This window comes from Anopheles funestus, chromosome 2RL, assembly GCF_943734845.2.
Source record: "Anopheles funestus chromosome 2RL, idAnoFuneDA-416_04, whole genome shotgun sequence".
In the NCBI taxonomy this organism is placed as follows: Eukaryota; Metazoa; Arthropoda; class Insecta; order Diptera; family Culicidae; genus Anopheles; species Anopheles funestus.
In genome coordinates this window covers 2,963,222-2,983,785 of record NC_064598.1, presented here as the reverse complement: position 1 = coordinate 2,983,785, position 20,564 = coordinate 2,963,222, and the positions used below count along the sequence as shown (strand labels likewise).

The 20,564-nt window shown below is 43.2% G+C and overlaps 1 protein-coding gene across 8 annotated transcripts in view; it reads left to right on the top strand.

The window, feature by feature from the left end:
• Positions 1-20,564, top strand: part of LOC125762566 (protein winged eye) — a 286,165-nt gene that overhangs the window by 191,847 nt on the left and 73,754 nt on the right. For 2 of the 8 annotated variants that reach the window (XM_049424784.1, XM_049424785.1), the window contains exon 1: positions 3,322-3,465. The exons of the other annotated variants lie outside the window; for them this stretch is intronic. The gene's annotated coding sequence lies outside the window, so the exon portion shown is untranslated. Of the gene's footprint in view, positions 1-3,321; positions 3,466-20,564 lie in introns of those variants that run through there. 8 annotated transcript variants of the gene reach the window in all.

The window sequence follows — 20,564 nt, the reverse complement described above, 5'->3', positions numbered from 1 at the left end:
CATGCCATTCGGGAGAGAGGCAAAGGCAAAAACGAAAGAAAAATGTGTCATTGATCCTTTTTAAAACACACACCATTTTCATTGTGTGCTGGATATCGGAAAGTGCAAGCAAAACAGCAAAGAAAAAAAATACACCCAGACCTTACTCCAAGTTTGGAATCTTATCCATCGGACGTGACAAGGCAAGGGCACTTCGCTTCTTCGTGACTTTCCCGACCCGAAGTATCCCGTCCCGCCTGCTGCACAAGCTCTTGAAGGTTTTTGCGCTTTGCAGCCCAGTCGCACCCACAATACCCCCTAAAACCCATGCCCCGGCATTCCACGCAGCAGCATAAAGCGGGACGAAATATATAGCAGTCATTAGAAGCACTCTCGTGCCGGTTTTTCCGGCGGCGAAAGAGGAAAATTTTCCTTTCGATCGAATTTTCTATTATCTCCTCCCTCGGGGAGGATTTTTCGTGCCCCACCAGCAGCAGAATACACACACACAGAGCCATATCGACATGCAACGCTTTTGACGATGCTGCTGCTAACACATTAAAGCACAAGGAATTACGAAACCAGCGAGCAGCTTTAATGGGGCAGCGCGAGGCCCTAACGTTGAGTTGAGTAAGGAGAGTAGCCGGGAGAGCAGTGTTTGCTCGTAGGCGCCTGCATTCTAGCGCACGAGATGGGTATGTTTTTCCCCGGGACTTTGGGGGGGGGGGGGGGGGGTAGTTTTCCTGGCGGGGGCCTCCGGTACCAAGCACACCGGTCCCGGACAACGATCAACGCGTCGGTTTGGTGCAGTGACGCGACGACTCGGTGCGATATTACGGTCTAATCCCATTAACCGAACCTCGTTTCCCGGTTTCGACGCTGTTCGCAAGCTTTTCAAACATTCGCAGGCCCTTTTTGGGCTTAAAGAACTTGTTGGTAAACAGCCGAGAATAAGGTGAAAAGAAAAAAAGCATCACACGCGGGCAAATAACTACTACTCGTTATATCGGTAGTAGAGTCGGCCGATGCTTTGAAGAGAGGTTTTCCCGGTTTGGAAATGTTAACCCCCCAGCACATTTGGTGGAAGGTCGATCCGCCGAAGAAGCGCGTTGTGAGGCGTGAATTGCAACCATTTATCTTCCGCTTTCCGTGCGAATGTGTCCTATCGCGTCATTCGCACAACTACGGGTGTTTTTTTGTTTGCTTGTTGTTGTGTAGTAACATTTTCGAGGGCGAAGAAAAATGCATCTGCTTCGGTCGAGTCGGGTTTGCGTTGCATTACGGCCGGCCATGTCGTTGGAGATGCGTGGGTAAAACCGTACTTATAAGCCACTGGGTAAGCAACGCGGTCCATTGCTATGGTTAAGCGGCATAGTTGCGCCGAGAGCGCGCATGTGCACTGAGCAATGAATAATAGAAACAATTTGCATCGTTAATTCACGAGCACGCCTTGCGCCGCCGGTACACTAGGGCAGCGTAATGCGCGCAACCGTCACGGGAACGATTTTCTTACAGCGTGTGGGACCTCTACTGGGGCACAAATCTGCAATCCCCGTTGAAATTGCAGCAAAGGGGAATGGTGCATTTGTCTTGGCCGTGTCGAGTCATCGGCATCAAGGCCGGTCTCGGGCACGGTGACCGTTTTGTCAGCATGTGGGGGTATGTGTCAAAAATGACATCGACTTATCCCTGCGTCACACACTTTCGTTGGCAAGCTTGTCGTCACCGGGAGCGCTAGGATTTGATTTATGTAACATCATGCCAGAAGCTGACAATCACCATTCCGGTGGTACACTATTGCCAGTGTACGACACTTGCAGAATTTATTTGTTCAATGAAGTTAAAGCACTGTTTTATTGTTTTTGCTCATTACCGTTTAGTTAGTGCCGTGTGAAGGGCACGGAACGGAGAGAGAACAAATACCACAACGTATTAGATCACCTCTTTTCCGTTTTCTGCCAGTGTCGAAGGTGTACTTGATTCATCAAAACAGAGCTGCTTCAAACTCAACAAAGAATTTGCATTGAAAATTGGAATGTGTGCTTAAATTTATTTGAGAGGCATTCACGGGATGGGTAGCGTTTATGTGAAATGCCCATGTTTTGTAAAAAAGGAAATAATTATTCAGATCAGAGGGTCTTTATTCGTCAAACAAAAGAAGTAAAATATGATTGCGAAACAATAGCTCATACTACTACTCCTGGTACACCAGGAATTGTGGAATAGACAGCTTCCAACAAAAATTTCAAATTCTTCAAAAGTTTGTTTCGACGTACTTTAAGCACGAATTTTTTATTCAAAAAACATTAAACTTTTCAATCACACAGAAACAATTCATGGAGTTTAAAAGATATCAAAACAAAGTACAAAATGTCAAACGTGTAACCTCCTGCATCATATATAACGCTGCTGCTGCTGCTTCTGCTAAAAGTCCTTCCGGAAATGTAAAACGTTTACCATATCAATATTATTTATTTATTGTGCCCTATTTTTCTATCTATCCGATGGGTTTTTTGCGACGATTGCACTCAACTCAATTTTCTTTAGGTGACCCAATAAGACCTCCACAGTCCGGTGTAAGAGAATAGCCACAAAATCGATTGGCACTCCGCAACAGAATTGACGAAGTGGGCGACCCGTCATCAAAGCATAAATCAATACACAAACACAACGATACCGATCGGTACGGGATGCAAGGATGCAGCAGTGTGTACCAGTACCTGGTGAAAACTAGCATCGAAGGGTTAGCATATTCCAAAACGGTATGAAAAGATTCCGGTCGGATATTTATGACCAGTCGTTCGACAAAAGGAAATTGCATTGATTGCATCTGTTAAGTGATTTAATTGTGATTAGAATCTTGCTAAGTGCGGTGATTAAAGTGCAAAACGTGTATGCTGATAAATGGGTGAGCCTGTGTGAGAGAGAGAGAGTAGCCAGCAGCTCAGAAAAAGTGGATAAAATACAACGAAGGTGTGTGAAAATTGTTTGCGGACGTGTTCCCGTAGTGAAAACCGGCCCGAGCAAAATCCATAAGTGAGTCAACGCGAAAAGATCCCCGACGAAGAAGAAAAAAAAACATCCGGACAGTGATTTGTCCGTCCGTAACGCCAGTCGTAGTCGGTGAAAAAGCGGAAAGAATCAAATTTAAAAAATTGATCCTTCTGCAAGAGGAAGAAAAAAAACGACCACAGTGAACCAAAACCGTTCGTTTGTGTTTGGGGTAAGGGTGAGTGATTTGCTGCAGTCACTTCCGGCCGGCTTCCCAGCGCGACTTTCGCGTCGTAAATTCAGCGTCCACCTTCAACGGAAGCAGAAACATCGGGAATTTCTATCTTGTTTTTTTTTTTTTTGTACAAAAGCAACGTTTCGCAACGGAACACAGATTTTTCGCCCAGCCCCGGAACCAACAGAAGACAGTTTCGCTCAGCATGAACGGATACATTCGTGGCAAAGCGTCCTTTAAGCATCTTTCTTTTGCTACCGGTAAGAATTGCTGCAAATGCTTTTCCTCTTTTTGTTTTGCCTCTTTTGTTTTTCGGCTTTTTGCTCTCGATGGTGAAGTTTTCGATATTTTATTGGATTTCACAAAGTCTCCCTGGTTTGCTGTGATCTTTTGCTTGAACTTTCGGATCGACTTCTCCGAATCCGCTCTATATCGATTTTAGACCGGCTACTAGTTTCATTCGACTTTTGGAGAATTGGTTTTTATTTGTGTTCGTATACAACCCACTCAAGGAGAGGAACTGTTGACCGGGATATCAATGTACGTTGGCAAGCAAACGTACCGCATTGAAGTCGACGATAGTGTGGAATGGTGCAATGGTTTAGTTGCGTGCTACTCGAACTCTCTACTCTTCGAGCGTTACTGGTGGACTGTGTACGATAAGCCACGAACCGTGAGACACATTTGCTTGCATACCAAACATCACATGGATGTGAAGATGTTTTTCGATTTCTGCACAAATGCCCCATTCTCGGTCCAATCCAATTTCATCTCTTTCCCGGTGCTTGACATTTGCCGTGAAATTTCCCGTTCGCACGGTGGCATTGGTTGTTTTGCTACACTTAGAATACGATTTCCACATCTGAAGCACAACAGAGTTCCATTTTATTACTGTATTTTGAAGCTTTGGATCGTTTCGTTTGTTGTTGGCTTTTATTTCACCTTGTGCTACTGAAATACCATACTTTCCCCCATTGGTGGCGCACAAGCGAAGGCATCATTTGCAATCAATTGACGGGACGACATAATCCTTTTCCTGAGTGTGCTCCTGTCCCTTGTGTATGGCCGGTTCCGGCTATTTGCATGGTACGGTGCAAACGGAACACGGTGGAAAATAGGACCCTTCATCCCTCGGATCCCTCCCTCCGCCCCACAAACAATCCCTTCAAAACACAAAGACTTCAATTCTCTTCGATCATCTTCATCTTCATGCAACCTTCGTATCCCGGAGGCAAATAAAACACCTTCTCCACCCCTGGTGCAATAAAGAAAAAAGGGAGTCGTTATGCTTTTGTTGTCCAGATGGGTCGTCCCCGGGAATGGAGCCCCGGACACAGAGAAGGGAAGGCTTTGAACGACGTGACAATTGAGCAATCTTTTTCCAAGAAACCTCCCCATTCGGAAGGGAAGTCTTTACGAAGAAAAAAAAAAAGATGTATTCTCTACCAAAAGGCGAAGAAAGCTTCTTCCTGTAGTCTCGAGACCGTGTGCCGTCCGCGCTTAGATGCTTAGTCTGGCATTAGTCTTGTATTTCCGATGCTATCCGGTGATTGTCTCCGGTATTGGGATATTGGAGGCATCGCACCGGTTGCCGTTTGGTGTGGAGCAAAACAAACCGCAAATATATAACAACACCGATTACCTGAACGAATCCTACCGGGTCAAACACCAATCGTCCCATTTAATCGGTTGGCGTTGATGTGGACTATTGAATTTTGTGACCCATGTCCCAAACCCCCTGCCAATGTTTACGGTTGCAACGTGTTTTTGCTCTCAATGCTTGTTTGCTAAATAGGATTTTAGGCAGGTCTATAATTGATCAATTTTATTGTGCCTGTGATTACCAGCTTCTGATGATAGACCACAAATTATGTCTCTTCCACCTTCATCTCCCCCGGGGGACCAGATGGATGTGTCATTTTTAGCAACCCTGGTCGAAAATTAAACACCAAGCAGCACCAAAACCCATCCCAACTCCATGATTCACTGTTTGGATTCCCTTAACGGCGAACCCATTAGCCATCTTCCGGAGCATGGAAGGAATGAGTCCATCTGCTGGGCTACTATCAGCCTTACTATTTCTACTATATATTCAGGAAGACTACAGACGGACAGGCAGCATTCGGTAGAGTCAATTTTGGACTTATGCCCGTTAATTTGAACTCGTTCCGTTTCATTATCTTTCGTAGACAGTTGCACAAAATTGGACAGATGTTCAGTTTGGCACGGTTTTGCCAGAGCAAGTCATAACTGCTTTGAGGAGCATATTCAAGAGAGAGAGAAAAAAAAACGATTTTAATCGCATTGTTATTATGACCGATTAGAAGTGCATAGCTCTTTTCTTCTCACAGCTGGCGGAAGAGACGTTAAATTTGCAAACTTTTCAAAGCGATTGTCTCGTTATGACTGTGGAACGTTCTAATCATTGCGAACTGATAGAATGTAGGCAAATTTAGTTTTCCACTTTCATTGCTGACGGTGAGTTTTTGCTTCTCAAGTTTCCTTTCCGGCACAAAACCAAGTGCCTTAGTGCCAAAGAAGGTTTGTCCGAGTATTGAGTTTCGTTCCCGCACGAGCACGGGTTTTTTGGAATTTTTATGGATGTTTAAGAAACTTGTTTTGCTTTTGACATTTTATTTTAAGATACTGCAGAACTTCCCCAAAGATCTGCAGGAAGGGGTAAGGAACAAGAAAAGGCCACCGAATTTCAACGAACACGTATGTTTAGTCTACTGAATTTCCGCACATCAAGATTCTTTAGCTTTTTTTTCTCAGCTAAGTGATTCTTTTCTTTACGAACGCGAACGGTTTGCTGCTTTTAACTGATGACTGTTGGAAAGCGAAAGAACTGTTTTATGAAGCGTAATAGTACGCTCACTGTAGTGTCATTCCCGTGCAGAATGGTTGAAGGTGTACATAGTTGCTGCCGACTTCGCGTCGAATGAATAATGCAATTCCCGAAGTTTTCCCGCACCAGTAGTACACATGTTTGAGGAATGCCCTCTCCGCGGTCTGATAATGGGTGGAAGAATTTATGTTTATTTCTCTTGGACGCATTGAATATTCTACGACCGTAATTGATGTGCTTCTTTTCGCTTCAATCACTTTGCGCTTCGCCTACGTCCCTCCATGCGTCTATATCCTCAAAAAAAACACCCGAACCTGGTTCGATCACTTTCATGCAATCTAATAGCGATTTAAGCATCACTCTCTACCATAAAACCATAATCAGTATTACAAAATCAACTTATCTGCCCGTCCAGCTATCCGCGCTGTAGGCCACAAACCCCGAACGAGAGTTGTGTGGGGGTGAGGTGGTAAAAACATGAGAAAAACAGAGACAAGAAAATGAGAAGCAGCATAGGAATAGGAAGAACAGCAACAAAAAAAGAACTATGTCGAGTCATTCGTTCCTTCGGAATTCACACCGTATACAGTGTGTTGTTGTGCCTGCTCATCGCAACTCCAGCACGGAAACTCAGCCCTGTAGAGCACTCACAGCATAGCACACGCCGAGGGAAGGAGCCCGAAAGAAGCAATATACATACAACAAAAAATGTAAAAAAAATAAAACATAACAAAATAAAATTGCTAGGCAACCGTGGCTCGAATTTCGAGAGGTTAACTTTTTATTGCCTCCCGCATTGGATGCCACCCCGTGTATACCCGCCGGTTGGGGGTAGTCCTACCGTCCGCGTTGGTCGCCGTCGCACGTCGCCGTCTTTGCGTTCGGCAAAGAAGTAACCCCTTCAGGAACCTGTTTTATGCTTCTACTGTCGTCGTTGTTGTTGTTGTTCGTGTTGCTTATGCTGCATCCATCGTCGTAATGTTGAGTTCGTTCTCTTCTTGCGCTTCGCGCGTTCTCTTTCCACGCAAAGACCTTCTTTCCGTCTTTCGTAGCGCTTAAACTCTTTCCCGCGGCGCGTGTTTTCCTTACATAGACAGCAGTCGTTGACGGCAGGAGGATCATTGGCGAGACTCGAAGAATTGGTTCTGTTTTATCGAAAGCCCGCTTCTTGGGAGCGATGCTAGTAGCGAACCTACCGCTATGTTCTTGGATGATAGAAATCCCCAGCGTGGTGGGGAGTAAGATGAAATTGAAAACAATTTTGTTTGGTCCCGAGGCACAAACAAAAGCTTTATACACATATGGAGTTTAGTTAAAGTCATTTTGTTGTTAGCAACTTTAGGATGTGGTTAAATCATAGAAATATTGCATTCAGATGTTTTTCCGTAATTCGTGAAGAATCAAACCAGTGTCGTGTGAATGTAACACAATTAGCAGCGAAATTAACGACAAAAAATCCATAGAATAAATATGAAATAAAATAACGCAGTATTTACTAGCTAAAAGAGTCGAAGAATTGATCATCAAACAATAAAGGCTTCTTACATTTTGTACATTGCTTCCGTGCATTAATGCTGGATGCTTTTTGGTGCCTCGGAACACGGAGCACAGTTACATTAAAAGCACTTTGTAAGCACGGGATTTATGGTCAGTGCGTAGCGTGGCAGAAAGATTTTACAGCTCCGGAATAGCAGAAGTAAAGTTTGGACGTGAAGTTTTCAACCATTTGACCGAGGTGTTTTACGTTGCATCACCAGCAGAACTAATGCTATTCTTGACGAATTTATTTCCCAACGTTAATCGGCTTAGGGAAGAGTTACCGAAGTCGGTTTGTTGACGTGTCGACATGCTCTGGTTTGGGGGAGGAAAAAGGATACCACCGGCCGATGCCAACGTTAATAATAATGTTTTCGTCCTCGGCTACTGGACGACATGTCATGGTTGCTGTCACTGCCAGTAACGAAGGATTGCTGTGGAGAGACCTCAGCTAATACCCGTATTACTTATCCAAGGAAGGTTTGGTATGAACACGGTAACAGGAGAATGGCACTCTATCCCTTGCATTATGGTCACTCATCTTCTGAAGCACTGGAGACAGCTCGTGACAGCTATGGTACTCGTGCAAGTTTCATCCGCTCAATGGCGTAAGGTGATGCGAGCAGCAAATGGAGGTGGATGTTTGAAAGTTTTCTATCTTTTGTTTTTAGATGTTTTTTTTTTTTTAGTTTGGTTTAAAACTTTTGGAAGTAGTCCTTCATCTTCCACTGGCCGTGGTTGGCCATCAGAACTTGCTCTCTCTCTTCTCTGCAAAACATCGCATAGAGTGACATGAAACCACAGCCGGACAAGGTCGGATTTGTCGTTTTCGTTAGCGTTTGGAGCTCTTCGTCGTTGCATAAAACAGCAAGTTGGTTGTTTTGACGAATTAATTAAGCCGACCTGCTGCCAAACCTGTAACTGGGGAAGCTAGCATGGTTTTGATCGAACCGGTTGCGAAGGTAGCCCGGACCTTCATTATGCTATATGCGACTGGGAAGTGAGTGGTAAACTTTCTTCTTCGTGCGATAGATCTCACGTGTAGAGGTACGAGTCACCGTCAACTCCCTTCCTTCCAGTCCCTACGTAAAGCTTTCATACCTCCGTCCGCCTGTGCCAGTTCGTCGGAACGATTTAAAGCGTCGTAAAACTCGAACACAGCGAGATAGGCCGGACCGGGCACAAGTCATTAGGTTTTGGGGCATTCGTACTCTCGCATTTCAGCCTAGGTGCTGATTAAGGACCATAAAAGCAAAAATTTTAGGACCACCAGAACCAGCGAACAAACGCTAAAGAAGGGTGGAGGCAAATAAAATGGAAAAGATATATCGGAGAATTTGTGTATAAGCCTTGAGCCTGTATGCTGTACGACCGGAATACAATCGTGGCGAGTCAATAGACTCAAGGTTTTTTTTTTTTTAGATAAATTTCATTGCTGGTCCGGAATTTTACTGCATCGTTTTTGGGAAAAAACGAAAACTAGAGCAAAAACAACATGGTACCCCAAGGAGGACCGTGTGCATCGATTTAGACTGCACATCGTTTTGAGTTTGACGATCTTTTGTATGCTTTAGAAAAAATGGCCGCTTTATGTTCACTTTATGTTTTATGTTTTTAGTGTAAGCATATTTTTTTATGTTACATTTGAACCTTTAAACAGATCACTCAAATACTTCTATTTACATTCGTTTTTTTAGTATCATTTAATCAAACGTTGATGAAATGTTAAAAACAGCAAATATTAAGTTTAGTTTCAATATGTAAATTTGCTTCACAGTATCGCCCGTATTCAACTGGATCCTGCCCACATGCGTTGCGGTACAAAAGATTTATGATAGACCTTCATCAGGTTTCGGAATGCTCTTAATGATTCGCAAATGCTAGGCATCTGAGAGGCGCACGCTATTGCTGCTCTTTGGGCAACTTACAGCTGCGCCTCCGTACCGCGTGCTTCTTGCCACTTCATCACACTATCACGAGGGTTATAAGCACCCCATACATCAATCATGTTCAGTGATGTATTGAGAACGTAAACGAACATCCTATCTAATATCGCCATCGCCATCTCGCACGATGCTGTCCTTGAACCTGCCCGTTGGGAGTCTCGGTGTAGTTGGTTGATATTATTGATTGAAGCTCCAAAAAAAAAGGTTCGTTCCACAAATTCAGCGCATGAGCCGCGCCTCAAATAAGGCTATTTTTAACAATTCGTATCACTAAAGTACTACGATTGTATCCTGAAACTTTAATTCGTGCAACGAAATTATGTGATAGAAATTTAATTCCACCAGCGTATTATTGGATGCAACGAATAGTGATGCTTCTCATCAATTTACCAAACCGACCGATTTTGGGCGACGCGCACCAGCGCCACGACGCCAACACCGCTGATCGCAAGAATCGATCTATTTAAGAAGATAAAGATAAAATAAATATGATTAATTGCATGCTATAAATCATTCAGCCACCATCACCACCGCCAGTGCAGCGCGTGCAGTCTTTGCCGCTTGGTAGGGTGGTAAAATTGTGCCGGGCCCTTGTGTTGGGTCTGAACGGAAAGAACACCAGCCAAAGAGAAGGGAGTGGAAGTAGTATAAAGTGGGGTCTTTTTTATGCGAGCCAAATGGAAGAGCACAGTTTTGCGTTTATGGGACGGTAATGGGAGTGTTTTTTGTGTTTTCTTTCATATTGAAAATTTCGTTGCACTTTCCTGTAGAATAGCTTACATCCGGATGCGACGGTAAAAAAAGGTCTAAATGCATCTAAATTGAAGAAAAATGATAGTAATAAAGCTTCGTTGCATGCGTTGCAATAAAGTTGTCATTTAAAGGTGTATTAAGAAGGTCATCTGTATAGCAGATATATGAATTATTTTGTTGAATTTATTTCTTATTAATTATAAGTATTTATTTATGCGTTCTTATTTCCAATACAAAGTCAAAACAAACGCATGTAAACCTGAGGTGTATAAATATTGTTTTACATATTGATTAGCTATTTCAAATGGTGCTTTATTAGCTCATCTATCAGTCAGAACCGTGTGCGTGTTCCTTACCCTTCGGTAGGTCGTACCATTGCTTGTCACTACATTAATCGTGTGTGTGTTTTCCCCATTTTTCTCCCCGAAAACCACTCTCGAAACGAAAATTCTCCCAAGCTTTCACACACTCTGCCCGGGTGTTATCTGATCCTGCCCGCCCTCGTAGGTGCTTGAATTGTTCTTTAATTCGAAAAAGAAAGTAAACTGTCGCTCGTTTTTTATCAAAATATCGCCTTACTTTAACCAATCCCGGGGAAGTCTGGTTTGAGGAAAAGTCGTGAGATGAATATTCAGTTCCACCAGTCCCAGACAAACGGCACATGAATTACGGATACAGCAGGAAGGGAGCATCTTCTGCTAGAAGCTGAGAGACACACTGTTTTCAGAAGCACACGTCTCTTGCTTTGGATGTTCCTCAAGCGATCATTTCTTTTAAACTTGACGTCGTTTCTTTGGTGTTTTTTTTCTACGTTGTTTGTGTTTTGGTCTTTCTCCACCAGTTACGCGCGCTCGTTGACGACGTGGTTGAATGAGAAAGAATAAAGAAAAAAAAACAAGGAATAGGAATTGTGTTTCTCCGGCGTACGGCTTGTGGCGCGTTTATGTTGCATCGACGATTACGGGTAGTGCATAAATTTCCGGCTTTTATCATCCCCGAAACTGTTCATGAGATAGCGGAATGAATCTTTGCCTCATAATGACGATAATTCCCCAGTCCCCCAATGCTCACTACTGGGCAACTGATCCGGTGAGTGGAGTTAGGTGAAGAATAAAACAAAAGAAAATTGATGACGCTGTATTATCGGCAGGCGCTTGCCGCCGGTTTTTTCCATTAGACGTCGTTAGATGCCCCGAACGATGAGCAACGCATGCCAAGTGGGAAGGATCGATGATACTGAGTGTTGGGAATGTGGGGGAAAAAGGATACGGTTTGTCTCGGTATTGCTGTGGGATATTGAACGATGGATATTTGGGTTTTTTTCTCTTAAAAATGGTTTGGAATAAATCTATATTTCTTTCCAACGCACAACGCTCCCATTCCTTGTTCCGGAAGCATTCCGCTTTGTGAAATGTTCAATACCGGCTGCTCCTGAGATCAATTCGCAAAGTGTGTGTGGAATCGAGGCGAGTCCTGTTGAAAGCTTAACCATGTTTATAACACGTGCTATTATTCGCAAATGTTATTAGGCGCGTGAAAAATACAATCACTCTTGCGAGGGTTAACACACACGCGACATGGGCAGCCCGCGTGAGGCAACAACATTGATGTTTATGGAGTGCAAAGCGCAAATATGTTTTTGGGTGGTATTTGACGCTCTCCAACCATTCCGACGGGAGTTTATGTGACATGAAGCAAAAAACGGTGCAACGGAAAGTGAACGTGTGTTTTGCTGGCTTTTTCCTACCCAATGATCTCGGTCCGTGCGGGCTTAATGGTGAAGCTACTGGGGAATTGGTGCGAACAATTTATATTAATTGATTTATCATTATCATTTTATGGTGCGCGCCTCGCTGTTCGGGGGGGAAACGTCCCATCTTCGTCGGATGGGCCCTCTAAATTTTATTCATTACGGTACGTTAAACCAGAGGAGGCTAGTGGAATGTTTTTAGACCTTCAGCTGGGATGTGCTGTTTTGCTTCCGTTCGTAACCTTCCCGCGCTTACCGGAAGCTTATCCCATAACGTTCCAAAACTGGACGATAATGACGTACCGCATACCGCAGCGGAAATGCATGGATCGAGCGCACTTTCGTGGCAGTCTAGGGATGTCTAGCGACGCCCAACGGTGGTGGATAGGAGGGTGGCCTTTCTGTCAGTTAAGCAAACTGACAGCACATCCCCATAGTGACAGTTTGCCATCGAATGATGGAGATTGATTTTTCGGGATGTGAAACCAGCGCGCCTGTGTTTGCATGTTGGAAACAGACCGAAAATGTGTGTATTATGTTTTTGGTTCCCGAAACACGGTGGGGAAATGGAATCTGGCATGTACGCGGGTGTGTAATGAAATTATTTAGTCAACGAGCCTTTTAAGCTCTAACCACCAAGTTCCTGCAGCACCCGGTCCGGTCGCATGCGTACCCGCCATTGGGTCGACACTATCGGGCTAATCAATCACTTTGGAAAATGCGTTGGTCGCTTAAAAAATAAACCCCCCCCCGACCGCTCGTTATCGCCATTTCCCGGACTCGACTCGGTTTAAGGGGTTGTGTATTTCTCCGTGTGCCATCATTAGGGTCGAGGCGAGGGTGTTCCAGGTGGCCGGAACGGAAATGAGCCTTGGAACCTCCCGTATCCGGTGGGATTTCTGTGCGCGATTAGCCGTGATACGCTTGTGGTAAAACTGGAGGTTCCCAACAAGAAAAAAAGAAGCAAAAATGGCAATCGTGTTAGGAACTTTTTTTCTCCTCTACCACAAAACAGATTAAACATACCAAGGCATTTGAGTGGTTTAAAGGCTTTAGACAGCTTTAAGAACTAGGATTTGGGGAAGCTAAGCAGGAATGTTTTCTTGGGGAAAAAAGTTAATTTTACACCTCCAATGATTGAGTGGCCTGCTTTTCCCCCAGTCTAGTGTTCACGATGTCGTCTTTTATTTAGTTATTTTGTGTTTCCTAAAATGCAAAAAAAGAATTGAAAAGTAAAGTAAGTTATTTTTCTTTCCTTACTAAATGAGATGTATTTTACTCAAATTGCGTTGCAACAATAGCACAAACGAAAAAAAAACCTTGGAGGTTGATTGAATTTCGGATTGACATTTAGGACACACATAATCGACCTTAGAAAGAGGAAAAAGTTCAAACTACTATTGTGAATAAATAATCCGACATATCTTGTATTTGGGATCTTTTACCTGGAAGTATAAAAGAAACGAACCACTAACAATCCGTCGTCAATTGGTTCCAAGTATCTCCCATGGAATGGAGTGCCAAACTCGTCGGCCAAACTCTAGCCATGCGTTACCTTCGGATGCTTTAGTGTGTATGGTTTTCCTTCTAGCCAACTGGATGACCCAGCATAAAAACACACACACGGACACAAACCCCTTCCATGCCGATAGTCGATTGGAAATCCGGTTTTGGTTTTGTCACTTGGCCGAGGTCGTTTGTCTGTGAGATGGGCCCCAGTTGTTGCCCAACTGTTGGCCGGTGCTGTTTCTCTACTGGTCGATACTAGCGAAACATTATCGTGGTTCAGTATCTTCCAGGCGTATCGGCACTTCACTGGTCTCGGTGTTGCTGGCATGTTTCGTTGGTCATCAATTTAATGAATGTCGTATATTTTTTATCACGACTCTAAAAGACTGGTTCGGTCGGATCGATAAAGAATAGCGAAGGGGAATTGTGTGAGGTAGCGAGGAGTGATGGTGAGAATCTGATCGGGTCAGCAATGGTCAGCGGGCCATCGAATTCAACAGGCAGCGATTTGCAATAAATCACCGAAATTTGACAGTTTCGATTCTGTGCCGCGGTTAAGGGTGTGTCAGAGGTGAAGATTTTCTTCCCAGCGAATAAATACCGTTCCATCAGTGATAGGCGGGAACTCTCGTATGAGTTCTCTTTGGTTTGGTTCGATTATGAATGTACTTCATATGAAGATTTTTTCTTATGGAAGAGTACATCATGTATCTATTTTTTGTAACTTTAATGTCTAGTATATTTATTTGGATTTAGCAAGAGTAATGATAGCAGCTTTGAACGAATTATAAATGATAAAATATCTCCACCAATTAACAGCAGCATTACTGCATCACATATTGACAAGAGTGTAGTTGGAACTGCAGCTTGCAGGAGCGGTGTGTTTTTGCATTATTTGCATTCTACTCATACTCATTTCTGCTCATACTGCACTGCTCATTCTCAAATGCTCATGGCATTTGCATTGAATTATAATGGGTTTGAACAATTTATTACCACTCTTGATGTCCATAAATTTACTGTTTGGTTTCTGGTTGCGTCTTCCATGTCTGCCATCCCTTCCCTTCGCGCTTTCTAGCTTTCTAGTTCCATCTCCCGCGGCGGGGATGCTGCTGAATGCTCCCGAGACGGAAGCATGTAAAGCTGGCGCAAAATTTACGATCAAAATAGGCAAAGCATTAAAACTAAATTTACTGTCCATTCACTAGCGCCATTTTCTCGCCATTGCGACATTTGCTGTATTTCCTCTGGTAACTGGTCGATAGCAACGAATTTTGCATCCTCCCATGTCTATATCCCCGATGCGAAATGGTGGTTGCGATGAATTGACACCATCACTGTCGCCCTTCTCATCATCATTATCGAGCGTTCGGTGTAGTACTGCACTTATTGCTTTACGAGTACACTACCAGCAACTTCCGCCCTTGTAATAGTAAACATCTCGAAACTCAGAATATAAATTTTCTCCCCCAAAACAAAAAAAGGATAAACTTTACACCCTTTACTAAACACTGATGGGAAGAGATGCGACCAAAGGACGTCTGGGAGGCCTTTTTCCCGGGCACGTATAAAATGCCGCCATGGCCATCATCATAATTCACTCAACCGAATGTTGCCAAATGGAATGGCCAAGATCGTACGGTTTGTTTCGGTCGTACCAGAGAAGAGGGAAACCTTTTGGCTATTTTCGCACTCATTGCGCGGAACTGCATTTGAGACGTATCACACAACGTTTCTCGAGCTTAAGGGTTGCCACTATCCTCGAAATTGGTGAGCAGCGAGTGTTGTGTCTTGTCCGTCCGCTGCGCTAGGGAAGAAACTATTCTAACAAACAACACATTTGTTACAGCGCCGTCCTGTACTGTACCGTGATCCAATCCGTCAGGTGGAAGCAGGATTGGGTGGCAACAGTTACTTAAGCACTTTTAAGACTGATGTATTTATTGACGCCCATCGGAAGGGTGGCCCATTACCATGCTCCCCCCCCCTCCCACCCCACATTCCCGCGGTACCATCCAATAGGTTTGCAAGCAACCATTGTAGCATATTTATGGCGTCAGGCAGCAACAATATTTACAGCGCCACTATCTGTGTAACGGCTTGACCCCCGCTAACCTCTTGTCTGACCGGATCGAGCCGCCATCGGATCGAGTGACGGGCATTAATCATGTTGATTAGATATCAAGTCGATTGCAGACACCGGGCAAACGGGGCGCGAAACATGAAGGGAGAAGCGGGATGAATAGAAGAATGGTTTAGATTTTATGGCTTCAAAAAAAAAAATCCCCCATCACTCAACAGGCAAGAACCAATTTCTTCGGCCTCAGGCTTCCAGAGATCGCCCCGACATTCAAACCGTCTTTTGCCGCTCAAACACTTCCGCCAAGCAAGAAAGCGCAAGCCATTACGCATTGAAAGTCGTGCACTAAATTTGAAATCTGATCCCCCATCACTAGCACGACGACCCGCTGACCAACGCCATTGCGAGTGAACTTTTTTTGATAGACATCCATTGGGTAAAAAAGTCCCTTATGCCGTATTGCTTACGAGCACGCTGAATGCTGCCAATCATTGTCGGAGTTTGAAACTTTGACAACTGAGAGCGTTCCAGTTCGAAGCTCCCGCACACACCATAAAAGTCTCCCGGAATGTCGGAATGTGCTATCATAACCGGCACACTACGGGGCAGCATGCAAAAGGCACCACCCGAGATCGACATTATGCTTCAATTAGTTTCATCTTGCTGGAGAAATGAAGCAGAGCAACTGTCGAAATGTGTTCACATCTTCGTGTGTTTGTGATGTTTTTTGTCTGTCGTTTAAGTTGGTCCTTACATTGTGTGGACGAATTTTATACAGTTATACATATATCAACCCCCCGGCAACGTGTCATTTTGCTTGTTTGGGTCGTTTTTCAAATGTGTTTTCCGAGAAAAACAGATCCGTTTTGACAGGTGTTAGTTTCAACATATCTTTTCTGCCTCCACAATCACTTTCTTCCTTGCCGTGTACGTTCCCTCGCCGATTGTACTGATGCTGGTTTGGTCGATTGTTTTCCGACACTGTGTTTTTTGGGTGTTTTATTTTCCTTTTTTTTTGTTACTTTTATCTTTTTTTGTGAGTCTTTTACTTTCACAGCACGCTTCTTCGCCCCGGCATGGGGGCGAATCGTGCCTTTTCTCCGACTGATGACGTTTTTCATCGGTTTTATTATGCTGCGATCAACTGTTGGACATACCAGTTGTAGCAGCACTAGCCACAAACGTGAACTTGTTGCTTTTTCTGAAACTGTATCTTGTTTATTTGCCAAGCACAATGTTATCTGACTGGCGAGAATGAGAGAAAGGAAGAGCTATGTTACTGTTTGCATATTAGGGTTAGTTTGTTTGTGTGTATCTTTTTTTTTTGATACTGCTGCACAGTTTTATGTTTGTTGGTCGGGTCTTAGTTTGCATGCGGGATAAATATTATATAAGTTTTTGGGGAGGGGTTTGATCAGATGGCTGGAAATTATGAATAGGGTAGTAATTATTATTTAAAATATTAAACGAGTTTTCCAGTAGGTCCAGCAAGCATATTATATGTTATAAATTTTTTTGAGGTATAAAAACAATTAAATTAAAAATGTGCGAATAGAAAATTAGGAAAAGAAAGCTTATGAAATGGAAATTCAAAAATTCATTGTTGAAAAAATACCAAAATTCTCATTAAACATAAAAAAGTCTGGTAAAAACCCGACATAAGTTACTATTGTTTGTCTAGAGCACGATGAAAGAGATTTTGCGGAACTATATCGTCTCAATGTCTGCATATTATCGTAACCAAAACTTAACTTTCATCTGTGTTTCACTTGTGTAGCTGCGCCCTCGCCTAATGCGTTCCATATGGTGCAGAAAGAACTGTGAAAGATTATTTCCCCAACACGTCTGCCTTTTTTTGCCCTTTTGCGTGAGTGGAAAGTAGTCGAGTACATATGGTACGCGCTTGCTCTCTAAAGATGTAATTAGTGAAAAGTGTTACCAAGACGTTAAGAGCATGAAGCCAAACAACAAACGAATGGACGGCCAAACGGACCCTGTTCAAACATCCCTGGTCTGCAGATATTCTGCTTCATGTTCTTTCATGAATGCACGATTGAAAAGCCCGATGTCAAGTAGAATAGAAAAAAGTGTACGGATCTTAACAGTTTCTTCACCGAAGCATATTTCATGTGGCCAATGCAATTTCGTACTACGTAACTTTGCTCAAATTACGCACTTGAAAAAGTTTTGCACCGTATTTTATCGTTACATGGCTTTTTTGTACTTGTTGTTGCAGCTCTACACAACGAAAGGGCGTTTGAATTTGCTTTTGTTTTAATGTTAAGCCATGTTTCCTATTTGCCTTTGCTCGCATTCTATTTTTTTCGCTACGGTTCTGGCGTTTGGTCCGCCGGAATGGGGAGAATACCGAAAAAAGCCTCTTATCATCGTACGACAGACGAGTGAAAAATTATTCACCCAATCATGAAGTTAAGCATGATTGTGTGGACGCTTCCATCCACGTTTTGTCCGATGATTTACAGTTAATTTGAGTTTCGCAAACTTTTACGCCGTTTCATGATGTCGATCATGCGATGGTTTTTTTTATCAGTACTTGAAGGTACTCCCCTTCTCTACCTCTCTGTCTGTTCTCCAACTGTTGGGCGCACATGCGCATAGACGGAAGATCTTTAAAGTTTGACGACAGAAGCGTCGAAGGTGTGAAAGATTGAAAGCCATTTAAAGGCACCCATCGTTCACAGTTCTTGCTCGACAAATGGTTTCTAGTACTCATGTTCCGGATTTGATGATGCGTGTTCACAGTGCGTAGGAGAGAGTCGACAAATGTCCTCAGAGCATCGGAAGGAACAGCATTGCATAACAAAACGTCACCGGAAGCGGACGGCTTGTCGGCTGTGACGGAATGATGACTGTGACGAGTGTGGATTTATGTTCCACGCCCGCACATACATACGCCCACCGGGCGGACATTCCCCAATTCTTGGCGAGAGCTCCACAGGACATATGGCCTATGGATTTTCCAGCTTCCGTGCGTGTTGGAGCCGCGGTGGGTGACACGGTGTATGTATAATTAAATCAGAAAGTTGTGCGATTAAATTTCTTTTCCGGACCATTAATTTCGAACGCGGCACCATTGATGGGAGGCTATATTCAGGGACCTTCAGGGACCGAAACTTCCGAAGCGCTCAACACATTTACACGTTCGTCTATATCGCGAAACTACAGCCTCTCCAGTTCTCCAGTAGTACAGTTTCCGCTTTTGGGTGAATCCTTTAATCTCGTGCAGTTTTGCCTTTCGCGGCGCCTAGCAGCGGGACAATTCCCTGTCGTTGGTGCGTACTTTCGTTAAGGGGTTGAGCTTTAATTGCTGTGACGCAGTATGACAGTGGTTGCGACAAAATAAGCGCTCGCTACAGACCAGTAATTGGAAAATAATATCCGTTGTCTTTGTTTCCAGTGTTGACTTGGCTTTTAGAACTGTATGATCGTTGCTGTTTCCATTTTTTTGTTTTGTGTCTCTTTGGAGGACGAAAGTTTTCATTGAGTGTAGGACTTTTTAAAATAATTTTATTTTATTTCATCCCATTAATATAACGCTGGTATTTATGAATATTTCAACTGACTTTTATTTAAATATTCGTTCCATTCCATTCTGCGTATTGAATGAATGTAGTAAAAAAAAACTTTATTGGATTTACGTTGCTTGTTTTGCCATCCTTTCTTTCATTATTGAGATGGGATAAACCTGGCGTTGCTATACCAATACTGCACTGGGTGGACGTAGATTGGAATCGTGATCCGGATCCCATTCCACTACGGGACTCGCACGTGCACACACACTCTGGGCCCCGTGGGTAATGCAAAAAATAAACGAGTCACAAAAAAAAACTGAACTGGAACACATAAGAGCGTAATGCTGATGAAGTAAAGGTAGGTAAGGGCTTTCGGTACAATTTTGATAATTGGAAAAAAGCTGGTTACTGCTGCGACAGAAGCCATTCACTGATGACCATCGTTGTAGTACCTCTTTTTTTTGTTCTTTGTATCACTGTATGTTTGCCGTGTGCTACACTTCACGTGTGTTTTTTTATTCTTCTTGGGTCTTGGGGCTATCCAGCATTCTCATTGAAGTAGCTGGGATTTTTTTGTACTTACTTCATATGTTTCGTACCTATTCTTCTTGCCCATTTTCATCACTCACTTCTTTCGCATGTTCTTTCGTATTATCATTGCGATCATAGTTTGCAAACAGTTTTTTGGTGTCCCATGCTTTTTATGTTGTTGTTGAATCAATGAAAAAGGTAGTGGGAAGACATGAGGCTTTGTTGAAGCATACACGACGGAACTGTGAACGCGGGGACTGTAGTTCAATTTTAATACTTTTAAGAATGCTTTTCACTTGATTTATTTTAGCGTTGCACTTTATTATGTGTGGTTAGTGAAAGCATGCGCAATAGTTGTTCCCATGCCAGTTCCTTTTTAGTTTAGTTTATTTCCAGTTACAATAAATATTCGTTTATTTGTAATTTTGTTGAAGGAGACGGGTCCAAATAAAGAATTGTTGGATACTCAGCAACTCTGTCATATTCAGAATTAAAAATTTAAAGTTGTATTTTATTAATTTGAAAATGAATTATAGCAACATGTTTTAACTATTGAATACTGTTATATTTTATCTGGCAAACATATGTCCTTTTAACCATAGCTTGCCTCAGCTTCAGCTCCAATTATTCGCCCATAACATGCTCTATCTATTGTCAACCGCTGGTGCTTGGTGAATTTGTCATAAAAGTCAAACATCGTGAAAAAATATCGTACGAATTATCCATCCACCCACATTTAGCCCAACGCTCTTTCATTAGAACAGGACAGGCGTCGAATGTCGTGGAAAATTGATTTCATCCGCAACGGGGGATCCGATCCAAACGGTCGATTCATTGAAGGTTTTTGCAGCAAACTGTGTGCGCGACAAACAA